The sequence below is a fragment of the Akebia trifoliata genome, chromosome 8 (assembly GCF_017979445.1).
Source record: "Akebia trifoliata isolate Shusen 1 chromosome 8, ASM1797944v1, whole genome shotgun sequence".
NCBI lineage: Eukaryota > Viridiplantae > Streptophyta > Magnoliopsida > Ranunculales > Lardizabalaceae > Akebia > Akebia trifoliata.
The window spans coordinates 37,645,855-37,663,456 of record NC_141382.1 but is presented as its reverse complement, the minus strand read 5'-3'; positions in this window follow the sequence as shown (position 1 = coordinate 37,663,456).

Below are 17,602 nucleotides of genomic sequence, written 5' to 3'. Positions count from 1 at the left end.
TTTCATATTTTCTCTCAATTTTTTTCATATGGAAATTCTATGCATTGGGTCAAAGAATTCCTTTGGGATGAGATTGTGATGAATATGATGAAATTGAGTTGAAGGTGATGAGAAAGAGTTTAAAGCAATAAGATTAAGCTTCAAAACTACAATATTTAGGTTTAGATCGATAAGAAATTGGGTTGAAAACAATTAGGACTCTCAAGATTATTGTGTTTAGAATGATTAGATCGAAACAAGATTAAGTTTTTTTAATTGAAAGACATTTTCGCAATTTCAACACATAAGAGTAACTTTGACATTTTACCATCTCTATTATCTGACAATAGTTTTTGTTGACAGTTTGATCGAGCCAACAAAAGTCCAAGGATTAGACCTCATCTTGCATTTCACAGGCAGGTTTTACTAAATTATCCAATTTAAAATGGGATATTTTTCCTAGAGGTTAATTACTTCTAAAAAAAATAAATTTTAATTTAAAAAATAATAATAATATTATAATCATGTTGTAAATGCTTTTGTTGATAATGTGCTATTTTCTTAGATTTTTTTTTTTCTTTTCTTTTTATAATGATTTGTGTAAGTCATTACCTTGGGAATCGAGCAAGAACTGACCCATTGACCCAAAACTGAAAAAAAATATTATGGTTTTGATTCTAGATACCTTAAGAATCGAGCAAGAACTGACCCATTGACACTCTAGTCCAAGCCCGTTCCAACTTGCACGATGGGCCTAACATCAAGGCCATCCCTCAAACATGAGTCAGGCCCGGCACAGGGCAACACCTAAATGGGCTTAGTAGTACTCCTAGTCCATGCTAAAGTCCGGCCCAATGACAACCCTAGATGATTCTCCTCTGGTCGAATTGAATACTTAATAGTCAATACCTCGAGATTGTAACCTTGAACATTTGCATTTAACATCTCTTTTAACACTCCCAACTGTCCACCGTTTTATCCATCTATATAAGAAGATAACTCTCATGCACTCTTCACGCACTACTCAGAGAGAAAGAGAGAGAGAGAGAGAGATGGGTAGGTTATATGTGATGTTCTTGCTTGTTCTTGTGATAGTTCAAGTCACAAGTGCAAGGAACGTCCCAACTGATGCGGTGGTGCAAACCAATAATCCAAGTAACGTGCTTACCAAAGCTGGTCTCAAAGACAAGAAGTGTGCTATTGTTGGTGGTGTTGCTGGCATTGGTGGTTTTGCTGGCATTGGTGGTGGCTTCTCCAAGTTTGCGGGTATCGGTGCTGGTGGTGGAGTTGGTGGAGGATTCGGTGGTGGAGTTGGTGGAGGACTCGGTGGTGGTCTTGGTGGTGGAATAGGAGGAGGAGGAGGAGGGGCTGGTGCTCTTCCTCTCCCTTGATATGTTCTCACAATATGAACTCTTTGTGTTTTGTGTTTGTGTGTTGTTTATGGTTGGTGTTTCAATGAAAAATGTTAGCTTTTCTTTCAAAATCAAATCTATCTTTCTTTGATGTGTAACCTCATTGGATGATTATCATCATTTATTAAAATAAAGAAAATTAAAACAAGAGTTGCTTACTGATAGATGAAAATCCTGGGGTAGTCGAAGAATAAATAAATAATTGGAGACAAACCGACTTGAAAACATTTCATATATATATAAACTATAGTACAAGTAACTACTAAATGTACAACTGTTTTTTCATGAACTCCCTAGATATGCCTGTGTTTGGAACTCTACCAGACCGGGAGAGTCAATAAAATACTATATAGAATTATTAGTGAGAAATTATATTTTAAACATTCAAAAGTTTAAAATTATATTTTCTTAGAAAGAAAAAAGTAAATTTCCTTCTACTAAAAATATAACTGTAACCCGTTTGTATAATAAGTCACTTGAATTAACTCTTTTGGAGGCAACTCGTTCGAGTTTTAAACCATATACTATGCACCAAATGCATTTCTTAGAAATTAAAACTGAATGAATGTCAGTAGTCTGCCTTCTCACAAGCATATTGTGCAAAGTCAATAAAATTGGAAGGTGAGATGTAGTTTCAAATGCCTATTTAAAGGATGGGATGGACAAGTGTTAAGAGTAGAACTCCACCAACCAAACTTCAAAATTTTTAAATTTGGTTAGAAAATAGTTCTATATTTTTGCAATTAATGTATCATATGAGAATGCAAATAGATACTCAAGTCAAGTTAGTCATTTTCCATTGATTATAGGTTTCGTTAACAGGATTCCAATGAACAACCGACCCCAAAGGATACACAACAGATGAAAGAGACTTAAGTCCACGTAATCTATGAATTTAAATAGTGTGTCCATATCAAATATTAAGATTTTAATTAAGATTAATGGGTCTAAATGGATTGCCACGCTGGAAAAAGTACACTACAATCCTCTAAAATTCGTACTTTATAAATAAAAAGTAATAATATTTTTTGGCTTGATCAATGCTTTGAAAATGGACGACTACTAAAATGTTCAAATTCAAATTCAAATCTAATGGTGACTTTTTTTTTTAATTTGTCGTTGTTGTTGTAAAAGTTCTTAAAATCATGTAATCTACATCTATCCTGTGGCATTGGATCATGTTTTTTAAGTTGAAGTTCCTGATTTTGGTAAGAACTAATTCATTTTTGGGTCCAAGTGATTTGACCCAATGGTCGAACCACTTTTGACTGACCTGGTCAATCATATGAGTCAATGATCAGTCCAATTTTTAAAACATTGCTCTATGCACTATTACAATGAGTTCTGGAAATCAGATTGAACTGGTGGTCTGGCAAAATTTTGTAATAAAATTTGTTTGACTTAAATTGAAAGAACCATTGATTGTTCAAAAAATTGGTGGCTCAATCACGAGCCAAATGACTAGTTGGTTTTTATGCAGCAAAAATTACCAAAATGGTAGAGAAAGTTTAGTAAATAATTGCATGATCAACCAGGTTTTCAAAATATTTATCTTAATGGTTTTATAGCTGTTTTGCTAAACAACTTAATTTTCCAAAATAGTAAATTTTGTATGGTAACTACCAGTCCTATTATAAAATAAAAAAAATGACTAAATATTGTTACAAATCACTGAAGTACTATAAAGCAAATAATTAGAAAGATGAGAAATTTCACTCTCCTGACCAGGATTTTATAGGTTGTTCTCCCCATTTTCAATCGATCTTTGCTCGCCTGATCGCTTGAGTAAAATATTTCATGTTGATCTCCACTCTACATACTTCTTTTTGGTCAAATTTCTCTCAATTTATAATTTATGTTATTTCTTGAGTGACATACATTCTCCCAACTCCTCTATGTGTGATGTTTAATTGTTGTGTAACTCTCGTCTTTTATTGGTGGTACAGTGAGTTGTGGGGTGCAGCGGGCAAAGCCTCCCCTGCCGAAGTCTTGCTGCCCGGTCAGCCAGCGGGGGTGAAGGGTGCAACAACCCCTTTCCTAGGGGCCAGAGAGCAGAGACCCGACCAAAATAATTTAGGGTTACAAAACAAGGAAATTGTGTAATATTAATTTTCTAAAGGGTTTTTTATTTTTGTGAGATAAACACGTTTTTCTCCACTCTCAGTTTCTTTAAGTATAGATCTCTCGGGTTGTAAAACTTAAAAGAAAATAACAATTATTCTTGATATGATCCATGAATGTAGGTACACTATCGTACCACGTAAATCCTTATGTTTTTTTGTCCTCAATGTCATCTATTTTTTTCAACTAAAATAAGATCATTTACGTGTTTTGTTTTAATAGTTTATAAAAGTATCAATAGGTAAATATTTTAAAAACCCAACTAGCACTACAATTAATCATCAATCCTTCTCTATAGTTTTTTGGTAAAACGCCTTTAAATGAACTATTTTAATGTACATTTTTTCTTGAAATGTTTCCTTTTCAATTTTGAATTTTTGGGAAGATTAATTTTTATAAATATTTTGTGATCAAATATTCTTCCTGGAAACCTAAAGGTTTCTTTATAAGGCTTAGGTTGGAGAATACCATACTGGAATTCATGACCATGTGATGCCAACAATGTCTATAATTAATATAACAGCTCAGGCATAATTAAAATGAATAATTAATGTATAATGTCAAGTCAAAAGCCCATCTCTTTCAGTGTCACTATAAAGGAGATGCATGTTCAATCAAGTACGCTACCAGAGTCACTGGTCTCTCTTCAAAGTTCTACCCAATTAAAACTGGGTGAAAATTATATATTTAATCAGCCCATCCATTAGAGTTTTCTCCATTTGAAGATGATTTATTAACCCCAAAAATAAAAAATAAAATAAAACATTGGCCAGAAAGAAATCAGCCAATATTTTCATTAGAGATCAAATTGGTTTATCTTCATTTAGATTTCCAAAATTATAATTGTAAGGGATATGCTTCTGAATCTATGTAAAGTATTCCTTCTTTTACTAATTTAGTCTGGTGTTGGCTTAGAAAAAATAAAATTTTAATTTTTGATTAGCAAAGTTTTTTTTTTGATAGATCCAAAAGTACCAGTTTAGGCTAAATCCCCCCACCCACCCCAAAACAAATGTATCTTTAGGGAAATCTCCATGAAATTATTAAGATTAAAGGAATCAAACTAGAGCGATTGAAGAGAACGTCATTCAAGAGATGCCCTCTAAAAATAGAAAAAAACCATAAACAAAAAAAAAAAAAACATATTGTACTAAAGCCGCATCCCAAAGATTTGTGGTCAGTAAAACTAATCTTGTTCCTCCATTTTGTTATGTCCAAAGCCAAATTTTGTATCATTGAGGGTGAGTTGTTAAAGGAAATTCAACTTAAATAAATGTTTTGAATTATGAAAGTACTTTTTGATAGATCTATTAACGTACTTGAAATAATTTATGGATAAAATAAAATAGTGTTTTTATATTTCAAAATTTTTGTGATAAATCAACTAGGATTGTCAATGATCTAGGCCTTTTCAAACTGACCCAGGTCGGTGTGGTTCAGGGTTGAGTAGCATTGTCAGGTTCGTTTCGTTATCGAGCTGGGCCAAGCTAGACCCAATTAGTGTCTAGGGCTGGGAGTTAGGCTGGGCATACAGCCCAGCTTGATAACTTAATATATAAGAAAACTTGCAAGCTAATCCAGCATGGCATCTAAATAGACTCAAATATTTGTGAGTCCAAGGCTATCAATTCATGGTTAAATTCGATTCTCATATGATAGATTAGAAGTTTTAAAATGAACTCTTCTGTCTTCTGAGCTCTTTATAAATCAAATCTGGGCTCATCTTTGTTGCAAGTTATTAAAATGAAGATCACCACAAATCAAGAAGATCTGGAATAAAACTATCCTAACTACATGATTCTATGTATCTCAATAATTTTGATATGGTTCTTATATACTTACATGAAAATCATTCCTAAAGTCTTTTTTTTTTATTTTTTATTATCTCTATAGAACAAAATAACTTAAACGATTATGCATATCGAAAAATGTTTTGTAGACAAAAAGGTCAATTTCGAATTTCATAGACTCGCACGAGTATGCATGTATTGGGGCGTCTCCAATTTACAAAACTACACTCGTTATATTTCATGCGATTATTGGTCATCCGGAATTCTGTGAATCCTGGATTGACTTTTCTGTGAGCAAAAAGCTTTGAACTTGATCACCATGTATGCATAGCTTACAACTTCAACACATCTTCTAAATCATGGTTTCTAATGTCATAAAAAAATTTCAAACGAACCATCTGGAAATATGGGATGAATTTTATATAAAAGTCTTGCTGGGTATGGCGTAAATCATTTATAAATGTAAATAATTTTCTAAAATCAATTTTATTGGTGATTGGTTACATAATGCAAATGATTTCCATTGCGAACAATTTACATTGATCACCTAAATTCTTAAGAAATTTTAGTAAATGATTTGGGGCACAAAAAGGACCGCATATCATTTGCAAAATTATTTTACTCCAACCTATGCATATTAAAATTACTAAAATACTCTTTAAGGAAACTAATCAAATTTTAAAAATACCCTCACTACTTAGTATAACATATACACATAAATCTACAAAAATCCCCCTCCTCAAACATACTTGAAATTGCATATTAAATTTATAAATATGATTTAGTGGAGATATTTAGCAAACATCAAATGAAAAAGGGAAAAAATAAGAGAAGAAGTTTTGACAAAAGCATTAGAATAGAGGGCCACGGATCGATTTGGGAAAAATACCTGCAATGAAGTTCCTAGTGCAATTGGAGAACCATAAAAGTGTTGAATTGGATAACTACAAAAACACAAAAACAAAATTAATATTGAAGAATCATAATGAAAATATATAAAAGGGAAGTGTAGAAAGAAATAATAGGCAATGAGATATCAAGCAAGGCCATTACTGCTTTGAGAGCTTTTGAGAACAAAATCACTCATTCTTACAAAGATACCACCTGTAATAGCCAGCAACTCAACAAAATATAACTTAAAACCAACAAATAAAGAAAGTCACTTCAAATTCCGAACTCGAAAGCCAAAATTAACTTGAAAACGAGAATGGAATGAAACCAACAAACAAATCCCTTCCTCTAAATCGATTCTTTTTAATTTTGACTAGAATCAAATGAGAGATATCGACCAGGAAAGAAAAATAAAAAAGGAAGAACAATTATCACTTGGAGATTTAGAAGAAGAACTTACAATGAAAATAATGATGCATAGCACCCTCAATTATGAAATATAAAATTTGAAACAATTAAAATTCCATTGCAGCACCCCCCACTACAGGGCATATTACAGTGTATTGGGTAAAGATCTTCAGTATTCTCTTAAATCTCAACTTAGAGATTTCGTCAAAAGATAAAACTACGTTCTATTTTTCCAAATACCATCGTAACCTCGTCTTCACTTCACGTACAACAATAGTGACCTCATTTTGGAGATTAATTGGTGATAATTAAATTTTGTTTTAATGGCTCCTTGGTGATCAGGTTGCCATGTATAAATTGTTGAATGTTGCACAAGATAACAAAAAGAAAAGAAAAAGAGTTACTTTAGTAGAGGCTCTCCCACCCAACATAAGGATGAGATACAAAGTAAAGCATACTTTTTCTAGAAATTTCTTTCATTTTTAGGGATCAGATTATTCTTCTGGGAGTACTCTTCCATCACTGTGTTGGTCTGAACTTTAACAACAGTGTATTATTATTGAGAACATTTGAGATTCTGATCTACTTTAGTTATACAAATGCTTTGAAAAATTCTAAAGTGATGAAAATCGAACTGGATCTCTAATTTTTAAATTCCATTTCAAAACTCTAAAACAACATTCATTTTCAGAATTTTCTCTCACAATAAAATAGAAACTATCACATTTTGGCATCTGGTATTCAAATGACGTAGAAAACAAACTCTTAGTTCTTTTAACAGGTAAATTGAATTTATTTGAAGAGTGAATTTTGATCCTAAACTTATTTTATTATTTTCCTCATGTTACATAAATTTGAAAAATTAGGATTCGAACTATCTCAAGAGTAGGAGATAGAGTGAGAATTACCAAGATTTCTTATGGCTGTGATACTGCTTCTTCGATTGGATTTAGGTGATTAGGTTTCAACATGTGAGAGAGGAAGGAGAGGGAGAATGAGAGAGAGAGAGAGAGTTGGAGAGTTACAGAAAGAGATAGAAGAAGAGGTTGGAGAGAAAACTCTATATTGGATTTTGTTAAAATGTAGGGTGGTCTTTCCAATTATTGAACTAGCAGGAAGGTAGCATCAATTTTTCAAACGATATGAAGGAGCACGTGTTTTTAGCGTTTTAGACTATTGGATTGCAATCGATTGAACGGTTGTTTTTTTATAGGATAAAACGTATGGTAAACAGTCTGACGCCAATTGCCTCCAAAACTTCGGGGCTAAACATTTCGGAATGGGCTGATTTTTGGAGAAGATGATCTACTAATCATAGAGATCATCCTCACCAAAAATCAGCCCATTCCAAAACTTCTAACCCATGTAGGACAAAAAACGTTTGTTAAAGTGTGGTAAAACTTAGGGTGCTGAACATTTCCATATATATATATATATAGAGAGAGAGAGAGAGAGAGAGAGGAAGGAGAGGGAGAATGAGAGAGAGAGAGAGAGAGAGTTGGAGAGTTACATAAAGAGATAGAAGAAGAGGTTGGAGAGAAAACTCTATATTGGATTTTGTTAAAATGTAGGGTGGTCTTTCCAATTATTGAACTAGCAGGAAGGTCGCATCAATTTTTCAAATGATATGAAGGAGCACGTGTTTTAGCGTTTTAGGTTATTTCATCCGTTGGATTGCAACCGATCGAACAGTTGTCTTTTGTAGGATAAAACGTATGGTAAACAGTTTGACACCAATTGCCTCCCATATATATATATATATATATATATATATATATATTTAACCTAGAGTATGGAGGGTGTTTTGTAATTGGATTTATTTCTTTGATAAGGTTGAATAAGTTAAAATTGTTTTCACACTATATTTTATCAAGAAATCAGAACAAAATTTTTTATTGCAAATATCAACAAAAAGAAAAAAAGATTTGCAAGAGATTTCTCAATGATAACCAAGCAATAATAAATCTTTCATCACAAACCATTTGCATTTCAAAATATTTGGAGTGCAAATCTTTTGCAAATCCAAATGATTTGTAGTGTACTAAGCAAGGCCAAAATGTTGGGGAAAGATTAATGGGACTAATAGTCAAGTTTGGTATTGAATGAATGAATCACACCCTAATAGAATGAACATAAAACCATAGAAATCGTATGTGTCCTCAAAATTATGGTTAGAGTTAGTATTAAAAAGTGAAAATTTTCTACATCAGTTGCCAACTTCATACAACTCTTCCTTCATCTTAGCTTCGATCGACAATGTAGTACAAAGGAAACAAGCACCTTCTGTTGTTGTGCCACAATACTTTACTATTTAGAGTACCAATTACTCTAAGTAAAATCATATGATCATAATCAGTGCAGACACCCCATTTTTATACTTACCTTATTAATCAACTCCTCAACTCGATTATGACAGTTCTCAATGATTGATGAATATTCTAAAGTTTTATTTGTTACTAGATGTGTTTTCAAAGTTTGGATGGGATATATCAAGTAAGCAAACTTTTGAAATCATGCTATGCTAATAAAATATGACCAAAAAAATAAAAATCATAATTTTGAGACAAAAAGAAGTTTTACGAGAAAAATTACTAAAAAATTATCAAATTATCAAATTATCAAATTATCAAAATAACCCTAATATTAGAACATCCCTAAAGGCTACATTACGTTTAAGAAAACTATTTTGAATATGTAAAATAACAAACAAAAATCAAATAAATTATTTTGCCAATTTTCATAAAATTTGATAAATTTACAAAAATGCCCCTCATAGCATCCACGATTATTTTACGCCAAAAATTCATAAGTAACACAAATCAATACTCTCATTGAATTCCTTATGAAAAACTGATTCTAAAACATTCTAAAATGTCAAAAAATGATATTCCAACGCAAAAGTCCTATTTGAGGGTAAAAAGATAATTTTCTAATCCTAAAATTTGAAAATCTAAAATTAATAATTAAAATATTAATTAACTTAAAGTAAAATATTAATAAATTAAATTAAAATTTTTGAATAAATAAATTTAATTAATTAAGCCTATAAGCTAAATTTTAAGTAGTGACCTATTTATTCAAGTGGGGCCTACCTAATATTTAATAAAAAATCCTCTACTAGGGGTCCTAAAAAATTCAAAATAATTTAATAAAGAACCATCCATTGGTGGTTCTCCAAAATTAAAAATTATCATTTTACGTAAGTTAAAAAATAAAATCTAATTAAAAACTAATTAAAATTTTATCTAAACCATTTAACAGATTAGTTGGAGATAGACCTTATCTCTAAGAGTCCTAATCAAACTCTAATATGATCAATAAATCTCTTTAAAAATGAGCCTCCACCATTTAATTTCGTAGGTCTTGAGAAACCTTAGAAAATAAAGGTAAAAAACTCTCTAAGCCTTCCCAAATCATAAATCAAGAATCCCAAGTCAATACCTAACCCTCAAGCCCTAATTTTCAACCTAAAAACACTTAAAAATCCTAAAAAAAATATCACAAAAAAGTCAAAAAAAATCTAGATCTAGAAGAAGAAAGTCACATCTTAAAAATCGAAAGTAGATATAAAAATAAAAACAAAGCGAGAAGATTCACACGAGGAACGCTCACCGTCAATTTCTAAGGGAATCGATCGTCGTAATCGATTGGGTAAAAGAAAATGTAAGATTTATTTTTTATTTATTTTGAATTTATGTCATTTTTTACAATGTAAATATTTGAGAGGAGTGGATGTCGATTTTCACCAGGCGAGATTGGTGCCTAACACCTTATAATCTGGTAACTTGATTTCCTTACACATAATTTCTTTGTAGTTTTATGTTTTTTGTTTATTTAGAGTCATTTAGTTCTTAGATTATAAAACTAAGCAACGATTCCCCAAAAAAGAAAAATCGAATCCGTACCCATAGATTGAGGCCACTTTCAGTGGCGACTCTACTGGTGACAATTTGAGGATCAAACTTGAAATTCCCAAAATATTAGTGCATCGTAAAATCAGCCTAGTTTTTATTATTTATTATTATTATTTTTTGGCATGTTTGTCGATTGTTTGATTGATTTTATAGTTTTTGATCATTTCTATAGACACGTGATTTTGTCATTACGACGATCACATCTACAATAGTTTGGAGTCGCCATCATTCATATTATAAGTGAGTGTGAATGGTCACCCGATGTGCATTTTTTGAAAAAGTGACATTTTTGACGTTTTAGTAACTCTAGATGGATAGGAACTAATCGAACATTGAGATTCGGGGTAAGTGACTCGGTTGGAGAAAAGGGAAGGTGTTAGGCACCCTTTTCTTCCCACTAAATAGTGGTAACCTCAACTCAACTCGGTCATTTTAATCGTAAATAAAAGAATAAAAATGAAGTGTCACGTATTGATAATGTGTATCCTAAGTATGGATTTATTGTTGGCTTGATTATAGGATCATCCCATTGAAGGGGATGATCCTTATAGACCTTTGCCTTGAGAAGAGAGGAGAGGATAATAAAAGAGGGAGGAGGAGAGGGTGTAGAAGAAAAAAGGGTTATTTTGTTGCACCTACCTTGTATCTTCGATCTTCTTTTCTTCTTCTTCTTTGATGTCTTCTAAGGTCCTTAGTAGTTTAAGAAAATGTTATTTTTTTGTCTAATTGAAGGAGTAGAGAAGAGATGAGAGAGGTAAGTGGAGTATAGTAATTTTTTGTGAGACTTGGGGGAGAGAATTGGTAGTATTTTTTTTAGTAAGAGTGGGAGGGGAGAATTTTTGTAGTGAAAAGTTGGGGCCTTTTTTAGGAAGAGGATGATGATATTTATAGATGTTGATGAGTTTTTTTAGGGGTAAAGTTGGGTGAAATGAAGAAAAATGATGGAATGGTTATAAGTTTGAGAAAGAAATTGGTGTAATTTAGAGGAGATTAGAGAGTATTTAGGGAAGGGGGGTTAAATGGGTGAGTTTTGACCCAAATGATTTGGATCTTATCCAACCCATTTGGGTGGAGTGTTTGGTGAGGTAAGCTTAAGATGGTGGTTGTGATTAAATGATATTTGATTTAAAAGAATGGAGGATTTAAAGAGGTGGTTGATGATATTTTGGGAGGGTGAGGGAGATGATGCCATGTGTTAAAGTGGGTGGAAATGAAGGGTTGAGATAGGTTGATAGAAGAGGTTAAGTGTTTGACTTGAGATGATGGTGTAGGTTTAGGTTGTAAATGTGGATTTTGTAGGGAATGATGATAGTAGATTAGGGGAGGTATAGTTTAGGAGTGTGGGTAGATGTGTTTGATTTGAGAGAAAAGATGATAGGTTGATGTGTGGGTAGATGAGGTTTAAATAAAATTAATGGGGTAGGTAGTTGGATGAGGGAGGTGAGATGGGGTATTGACATATGTCATATTTGATTATCAATATAGTGATTAGTTGATGTGGGTAGTGGTTAATGGGTTAGGGTTGTGGGGTGGATAATGAATTGGGTATGGATAGTGGTTTGTGGGTTTTTAGTGTATTGGGCTTGGGGTATTTGCGGATTCGGAGGCGGAGCGGTGGTAGTAGAGAAGGGGTAGGCATCCCAGGTCTCACATTTTTTAATTTATTAATTTTTTTGAGATTTTTGAAATTATTGAATTAATCAAAATGCCACGTTGGCAAATCAGACTTCTTAGGCCCGTTGGTGAACTTTATCGAAAATTTGGCTTTTTTATTTTGGAAGCGGAGCGGTGAATATTGGAAAAGCGTAAGGTAGGCCGAGTCCTTTTGGTGGATCATTTAGACCCTTAGGGGGTCTTAAGGGCCTTGATTCGATCAAAATGTCATATTTCAATTGATTTGGGCTTTTGAGGCCCGTTGGAAATTTTTATTTAAAAATCTATTTTTTTTTTGCCCTTTCGAGTAGTGACCCATTCAAATTGAGGTGTCTACAATTTCCTTTTTTTAAGTTTTTTTGAATCAATCGAGTGTCACCTTTGGACCCAAAACAATTCGAGATTTTCAAAAAAACAAATAATGAAATAGTTTTTTTGGTCCAATCGAAGGTCACCTTTGGACCCAAAATAATTTGAGATTTTCAAAAAAATAATGAAATTAGGATAACAGGATTTATGTGAAGAAAGAAGACTGACCGAAGCGAAAGAGAAAAATAAAAAATAAGAGAGAGTGCCACACCTAAAGTATAAAGAGGTTAAAAAACATAAAAGAAAAAAATGAAGGTTCAAAAGCAAAAAGAAAAAAAGTTTAGCTTTAATTTCAAAAGTAAAAAAGATGATGTTTAAGTTCGTGGTAGTATTTTGTATTCTTGTTTTGTTGTTGATTTCTTCAGTTACTTTAGTCAAAGAAATTTTCTTCCAGCCTCATTGAAATATGGAAATGGACTAGAAAGTTTGGCTTTCAATTGTAATAGACAACACCCCTACACTAGCATTTATGAAGGACGCATTATGAAATAAGAAGGTCCCAATACTGGTTGAATTGAGTTTGTTGTCACTTCACCAAATAGGAATATGACTATGTGTGATGGTAACATTGACCCTACATTGGAGTCAGCATATGGGAGGGGCATTGGGCTTGGAATTTAATAAGGTGACTTGCAATTTATATATAGTAGATACGTACAAAGGATTGGTAAGGGTAGGAAGAAATTATGGAGTGGCAATACCACTTGTGTTGAGTGTAAAAGTTGTGCCTTTAGATTTACCAATTCTCTAGACATCAATCTGGAGAATAGTGATGTGATTTCAAATATGGGAAAATTTCACGGACAATAGTTTTCGATTTCAAATATGGGAAAATTTAAGAGTTGTCCAAATTGGAGATAATATAAGAAGGTTGATGAGATATAGTCCAATAATCGATACACTAATAGAGTTGCATTAAGCAAAGACAATACTTTTGTTCTGTTTATGAAAACGAATGAAAATTGAGTTGTAAGATATTGGATAAAAGATTCAAAAACGGGAATCACAAAACTATTTGCGCAAGTCACCGATGCATCAGATAACATCAATAGGAGCTTCAGAGGAGAATTTTAGGTCGCTCTTAACAATGGAAGAACAACTCCATCCTATACCTATGAAACTATAGCTCTTAGATTAGATAATGAACGTAAGGTATTAGATGGAGCTTGTTAGTGAAGTGGCAGAATTTAATGGATATTTGTGGGTAGTATCTGCAGCTATGCCTTATGCTACTATTGCTTAGATTTATAAATTAGATGTTAATTTTTTAGTTTTAGTTTTAATTTTTTCAGTTTTAGTTTCAATTTTTTAAGGAGATATATTTTTGTATTTTTTTTATTTTATATAGTATTGATTATATATAAATTTTATAAAGAAGTGGGTTTGGTATAAAAGAATTTTTTTTTTGTTTTGTTCAGTTTAAAAAGAATAAAAAATAAGATAAAAATAAAAAGTGTTTTCTTGTGCCAATCTCAACAGTTGGTCGATGATTGGTTATTTTTGTGATATCCTGATTGATTGTCTATCTGATATGCTATGATGTGGATTCGTAATTTTATTTAAAACCCTAAATTTAATATATTTAAAAAATAAAACAAACCCAAAATAATCCAAGCTTGGACTTGGCCAACATGAGCTCAATTGATTTTTAGGGTTGATATCCATCTATTTAGGGATGGGTTAGGGCTTATCTAAGCCAAGCCCAAACACACCCATTGATAACCCTAGCAGGCCAAGTAACAAGATTAAAATCTTAAAACCTAACCTGGTTAGAGGATCGATTATTGGAAGATTCCATAGTTGGGCGAGCTCGGTGGCTTACTTGGAAGATTTGCTTCAAGAAACTCTACCTTCTTCAATGGGTTTGTATTCCCAATTTTATCGACCCTTTTTTGAGTTCGATCAACCCTCTATGGATTATTGTGATAATGTCCGTGGGCTGGTCGTTTTCTTCATAGTATTCCACTGATTGAGAAGGCTCTTGGTACCGTTGTTTCCTTTTTCACTACTCAATCTGTCAACCCCAGTCTCTTGTCTTTGTCCATTGTCTAAAAGTCCTCTTAGGTTTCTATTTCTGACTAGGTCTACCACATTAAAAATGTATGCGTTGAATGATGCCCAAGATCCTTTTGACTGGGTTATTGAGGGGGTGAGCTTAGAAAACACCACTTGCTTTCTTTTAATAGTATTCTCACTCGACCAATCACGTTGTTAGTTTGGCCATAAGTCCCCTCATTGCCCTGGATCTTGCATTATTTCTTCAAAATGGATTTGGTCTCCATGGGGTTATGTTGGAAATTATGACCTTTAAAATCGAGAGTAATTTAATGAATGAAGAAAAATAACTTCTAGGCTTGAATCTGATTCGATCTTTATTAGACAAATATTCTCCCCTATTGGTTAGAACCACAGTACACAAGGGATCAAAAACACAAATGCCTTCAGGATATAGAGAAGTTTACACTCAAGTTACTAAATCAAATTATGTACTGTTCGATTTAGTCTAGAACACTCGGGAATAATAAGAAGCTGAGGATGTAAAGAGCTTAAGCTTAGAAAGAAGAGAACACAAAAATTTTCAATGAAGAAATCTGATTTTTAGTTGACTTTTTTTGTGTATGTTGATCAAGAGCCATGATTTAATGTCTCTTGGTTTAATAGCCGTTAGATTATGTCAGATATCAGATTTGACAATCCAGATCGCATCCTATCGAAGGGTATGTGTCTCATGTATTTTAATCAACACCTATTAGTTGAATCTATTGATCTGATGGTTCTGATTGCGTCTAATCAGTTTCCATTTGATCTAATGGATCTGATCATCCCTAATCGAATACCAATCATGAATCAACACACCTTTTCGATTCTAATCAAGTACTAACTTGATCCAATGCACCAGATCGCTCTCGATCATGTACTATTTTGATCCATCATATCCGATCAATTCTTGATTAAATACTTACATGATTGTGCGGTGCAGATCGCATCCAATCCATTATACATGATGGATCAACCACAATTGTTGGATGATTTCATATCTCGAAAACTTTAAGGCTCCCCAGCTCCTCGCGAATGTGCGAAGTGAAAAGTGCGCCTCAAAGCGCCCAATACACCCTAAACGTCCTTTCGCATGACACATGTGTGCGTGTGCATGTGCATGAAGCACACCTCAAAACACCATATCAAAGTCTTAAAAGTGTGATATAAATACAACTAACTATGTTGACTACTTATAAGGTACACCACTATCTCACTTGCGAGCAATGTGGGATTAAATCTTATGTACACAAAAAATCAAAAATCTAACTTAAGAAAAATCAAACAAGCAAATCACAAAAATTGATTTTTATTTTGAAAATATTCAACAGGTTATCATCTCATGGGATGCAAGCGGTATTCTAGCACTTCGTGTTGTTCTTCTGCTATATATCTTGTCCAACTCGTCTTCTCTCTGACCCCAGGTGACTCAAAGTAGGGAAGAGTTCTCTTAGAGTTAATGTTGTTCGTATTATCGATCGTGTTACCATCACTGCCATTCTAAGGGTTGGTTAAACTATTCCCTGTCCTTGTTGAATAGTTGTAAATTGAAGCTCATGTTACTGGTCAGTCATCTAGGCCCCTAGGTGGGCCCTTAATTGGGTATTCTCACGTTGTAAACTCAGTACATGTTCTCCTAGCTTGATCAAACTCTATTGAACTTCTCTCAACTGCGTGTGAAGGTTTGGAAGAAAAAGGTGGCTCAATTGAACCAGATTGCTCAACCAAGTCTATTGGGACATATTGCAAGGGTCATGAAGTATGAAGGGGTGTTATCCATTTCTTGGCTAGTAGAGTCTACTTCTTGTGTGCTTGTAGGGTGATAATTTTTGAAATAATTTTTGTACGAACAGCACCAAAAGTGTGGAGGGTTTTTTTGACTTTCTATTCCTCGAAATAAATCTTGATGCTGATGATGGATGTGGTGATCTTGACCAAGAGGTTTCTCTTCAAATCCTATTTGACTTTGTACAGCAAAAGGTATAGAGAATAAGGATTGAGGCCTTGGTAGGTGCCTGCCAACGACCCTCCAACGATTTACTTTGTAATGGTGTAAATTAGAGAAAATAAGAGTTGAAGAATGGAGAAGAAGATGAACAATGATGTTGAAGAGAGGTTTTTTTTCCATTTTTAGGTGGAGATTTTATAGCCAAGACTTCAAGACAAATGTCACCACATGGTTGATCTTGGTTGGATGCTACTTAAGTTGATAGTTGGATGGGGGTTTGTCAATTCCCCTTGGGATTCGTGCCTCCACATCTTATCAATACTTCTAATTCAGCTTGATTAGTAGTGTTTCATTCTCATTAATGCTGAGTTGGTGAGATTTCACTGTTTAGGGGTAGGTGGTCAGAGAATGTCTCAATCACTCCCGTTTTGATAAGTACCTTAAGATCTCGTATTTAATGAGAGGATTTTCTCATGGAAGAGCTCAGATCACACTTAATTCGTCGTCTTGTTTAGGTGTGGACTATGGGTTCGAGATTTGGACATTGACCTGATAGATCCTTAGTACTGACAAACCTTACTCTCCAAGCTTACATTTGCTTTAAGGGATTAGGTACGAACTCTACCTTGTTATTCCCATATCTTTTATAGGGTATTGCGTTGTACACCTGCGATTCTCAACTCTAATCTTGATTTATAGCAATCTGGTTGGTACTATTATTGCATCTCAGTATAGGGGAGTCAACCCATTGTCCTATAGTATCGAAGGAAGTGGTGACTATGACTATGGTGCTCAACTCAAACTGTACTCTGCGCTTCTATGGCAGAAAGATGGATCTATATTCCTCTGTTGTTGTAACATGTTTGGTTCGAGGCGAAGAACCTGGTATTTTCCCAATTACTGGTTTGAGTCAAGGCTTTGACTCATCGATTTTCTCGTTCTTTTATGACATGTGTTCTCATCGTGTTTCGTAACAAAAAATTGTCTCCACAGGCTTCATGCAATTGATCATCCTAGATTTTTTGAAATCTCAGATTGACTTTTTTGTAAACAAAAAATTATGAGCCCAATCACTATGTA